At 34.5% G+C, this 4,337-nt stretch overlaps 1 pseudogene; it reads left to right on the top strand.

Moving 5' to 3' along the window:
- The first annotated feature begins 3,896 nt into the window (after positions 1–3,896).
- Positions 3,897–4,020, top strand: LOC117197978 (uncharacterized; annotated as a pseudogene).
- Positions 4,021–4,337: the final 317 nt, after the last annotated feature.

The raw sequence follows: 4,337 nt of genomic DNA, 5'->3' as shown, positions 1-4,337 counted from the left end.
TTAAACTAATGAAGATGAAGAAGGACGAGGAGGAGGAAGAAGAGAAACTATTACAGATTGGTCTTAGTAAGTAGTTCCAGGAATTCAGAGTATAATCTATATTTTTTCTTTTCTTTCCCCCATTTTATTAATGTGTTTCTTTTAATTCTTTGCTATTTTTTTGCACCAACTTCAAACCCTTTTAAGAATAAGGGAGGTATACTTCAAGTAATTATTTATTAAAATATGCTTGATATATGATAGCAAATATATTGATTATAATATCAATATGCTTATGCTTTTGATATTATATATCAAAATATGCTTGATATATAATATCAACTATTTGAACAAATTTATCAGGCAGATTCGGAGTATACCTTCCCTATATTCCCCATAGAGCGTCTGAACGGTTTTTAGCACATATCTTCATCTGATCCATTTAGTTTATGACAGCACTTTTTAACAATTAAAATATGCTCACTGGTTTACCAAAACATCATAGGGAAGCCCTGCTAGTGAGTCAAACCAAATATTTTGTTATAGACATAGCTATATATTGACTATATATATGTTTATGAATGCATATATGTATGTACTTCATAGATCTGTTATAGTATATGTAAGTGACATTTTTAAAACTTTTCAGTTTTCCATGGATTTTAGTTAGTTGACCTCTCTTCACCTTGAAGATATTCAAGTTAACAATTATTATTAATTGTTGTAATTGTTCAGTTAATAACTAGTTATGACTTCTTCAGCCATTACATTAGCCATGAAGTAGAGATGCAAGTGAGCCGGGGGTGGGGAGTGGGAAAAGCAGAAGTCAGTACTTTACAAGGAATGTGGGTACCAGTCGTACATGTCCATAAACACCAGAAAGTACCACAGCATCACATTTGCAGTTATGAGTATCCACATTTCCAATGCCTTCTTCCACTTTTATAGTTCAACGCTGTTCTCGCTACGCTCTATGTGATGCTACTTCAAAATTTCTAACATAGGCCATGCTAAAATTGAAATAAAATCTCAAATCAAGTGTTATTCAAACTTTTTTTTAATTTTCAGATATGACAAAGGCCACTGCTCTTGTTTAGACAGATAGTTTTGATTTCATGTTAATCACCTTGCAAACTTTAATTTTGAGAAAATTTCATGTGCTTATGGAATCATTCTATCTGTTGTTCTTTGATTGATAACATCAATATTTATTTTATCCAGTAGTCTGTTAACTTTCCAAGCTATTTTTAGTCTCTACTATTCTAGATTTACTTGCAATCTTCTCAGTAACTGAGGAAAATGTTTCTATCATATCATGTGCAGGCTCAATTATTTTGCATAAGGTCACTTCTATTCCCCTCTCATTTACTTTTCTCCCCTCCCCCTTTTTCATATTCCTCTGTACACATTTTTGTTTTTTTGGTAACAATTTTGTATCAAATTTTTTCCCATTTTTGTTCTTTATTTCCTATTTTTTAAATTTACTGAGATATAATTGACATATTGTGTAAGTTTAAGATGTCGAGGGTATTGATTTGATCCATTTATATATTGCAATATGATTACCACCATAGCATTAGTTAACACCTGAATCATGTCACATAATTATCATTTCTTTTTTGTGTGAGAACATTTAAGGTCTACTCTATTAGCCACTTTCAAATATATAACACAATATTGTTAACTATAATCACTATGTCATGTTTTAGATTTGGAAACTCTATTCCTCTTCTAACAAAGTAAAAGCTTTGTAGATGCAGACAGTAAAATGGTGGTTACCAGGGGCTGGGGGGTAGGAGAATTGGGTGATATTGGTCAAAGGGTAAAAACTTTGTGCTTTTTGATTGGATAATTCAATAAATTTGTGTTTAGAGTGATTATTGCTATGTAAGGACTTATTAATGCCATTGTATTAATTGCTTTCTGGTTCTTTTATAATTCCATTGCTGTTTTTCCCTCTCTTTATGCCTTTCTTTGTGAATTGATTATTTTTTTGTGGGGGTATGCTCTGATTTCCTTCTCTTTATCTTTTGCGAATCTAATATAGGTTTTTGCTCTGTGGTCACCATGTGAGGCTGACATCTTACAGATTTAAAAAGTCTATTTTATGGTGATAGCAACTTAACTTTGATTAAATACAAAAAAATCTACCCTTTTACTCCTTCCCATTTACTTTTTTAATGTCACAATTTATCTCTTTTTATATTGTATGTTTTCTAGACTATATATTATCAAATTATAGTTATTTTTAATGCTATTTTCCTTTAACCTTTATACTATAGTTCAGTGGTAACTTGCCATCATATTACAGAATGAGATTTCTGAATTTGAGTATACATTTAACTTTCCCAGTGTGTTCTATATTTTTGTATATTTTCACTTAACTAATTAGCTTCTTTTCATTTCACTTGAAGAAATCCTTTCATCATTTTTTATAAGGCAGACCCAGTGGAGACAAACTCCCTCAGCTTTTGTGTTTCAGGGAAAGTCTTTATTTTTCCTTCATACCTGAAGGATAATTTTGCCATGCAGAGTATTCTTGGTTGGCGATTTTTTTCTTTCAGAACTTTGAATATATAATCCCACTCTCTACTGGCCTGTAAGTGTCTGCTGAGAAACTTGCTGATAGCTTAATGAAGATTCTTTTGTAGGTTACAGTCTTTTCTTCTTGCTGCTTTTAGGATTCTTTGTCTTTGATTTTTGACAATTTCATTATAGTGTGTCTTGCAGAAGATCTTTTTGTAATGAAATAATGGGGTAATTTGTTAGCTTCATGAACTAGAAGTCCAGTCTCCCCCCCAAGGTTGGGAAATTCTCAGTCATTATTTCTTTAAATAATCTTTCTGCCTCCTTCTCTCCTCCTTATGGAGCTCCAATGATCCTGATTTTGGCTCTTTCAATGGTATTCCATAGCTCATGTAGATTTTCTTTGGTCTTTTTCATTCTTTTTTCTTTGTTTTCCTCTTACTGGGTTATTTCAAAGTTTGTATCCTCTAATTCACTGACTGTTTCTTCTCCTTGATCTATTCTAATGTTGATGTTCTCTATTGCATTTTTCATTTCATTCACTGCATTTTCAATTTTAGAATTTCTGTTGTTGTTTTTTTAATGATTCCTAGCTCTTTGTTGAATTCCTCATTTTATTTGTGTTTTGTTTTCCTGATTTCATTGAATTGTCTTACAGTGTTTTTTTGTAGCTCATTGAGTTTCCTCAAAATAGCTATTTTGAATTCTCTATCAGGTAAACTGCAGGTCTCTGTGTACTTTAGGTTTGGTTACAGGATGATTATTGTGATCTTTTGTTGATATCATGTTTTCTTGATTCCTCACTTTTTTTTTGGAGTTTGCATTGTTGTTTTTGAAGTAGCAGTCGCCTCTCCAATCTTTATTAGCTGCCTTCACATGAGGGATACTTTTTTTATATACATCTTTATTGGAGTATAATTGCTTCACAATGCTATGTTAGTTTCTGTTGTACAACAAAGTGAATCAGCCATATGCATACATATATCCCCATATCCCCTCCCTCTTGAGCCTCCCTCCCACCCTCCCTAGCCCACCCCTGTAGGTCATCACAAAGCACTGAGCTGATCTCCCTGTGCTATGCTGCTGCTTCCCACTAGCTATCTATTTTACATGTGGTAGTGTATATATGTCAATGCTTCTCTCACTTTGCCCCAGCTTCCCCTTCCCACCCCATGTCCTCAAGTCCATCTCTACATCTGCATCTTAATTCCTGCCCTGCCACTAGGTTCATCAGTCCCTTTTTTTTAGATCCCACATATATGTGTTAGCATATGGTATTTGTTTCTCTTTCTGACTTACTTCACTCTGTATGACAGACTCTAGGTCCATCCACCTCACTACAAATAACTCAATTTCGTTCCTTTTTATGGCTGAGTAATATTCCATTGTATATCACTTCTCAGCCTTTTGGCTAAGATCAAGTGTAGTATCTGTTCTTATCAGTGAGGGATAGTTTTCACTGGTCTTGTTGCAATATTCTGAGACTTTCTCTGACCTTGTATGGATATACCTACTCCACACTTCTTGCTCCCTCTTGTGGCAGAATTCTTGTATGTCTTCTCTCAATCTTAAAATGCACCAGGCTGGCAGCTGCTAACCTCTCTTTTATTTTCCCAAAGGTGGTGGTACTACAGCTCAAGATTGTGGTTTCTCCCTTGCCCACAGACACTGGCCTGTTTTCTGCACATGCTCCCTCTCTATCCAAGCTCACTCTTGCCACCGCCCACAGAACATGTACTAGGAGCCAGCTGCAGAGTTGGGGGAGGTGTGAGTTTGGAATTCAGGTCATTGTGGGTGTTCAAAGGCTACTTCGGGGATCTAGGGGTGAGATT

Source organism: Orcinus orca, chromosome 14, assembly GCF_937001465.1.
Source record: "Orcinus orca chromosome 14, mOrcOrc1.1, whole genome shotgun sequence".
In the NCBI taxonomy this organism is placed as follows: domain Eukaryota; kingdom Metazoa; phylum Chordata; class Mammalia; order Artiodactyla; family Delphinidae; genus Orcinus; species Orcinus orca.
Note: the sequence above shows the minus strand (reverse complement) of the source record. Positions and strands in the feature narration are given on the sequence as shown.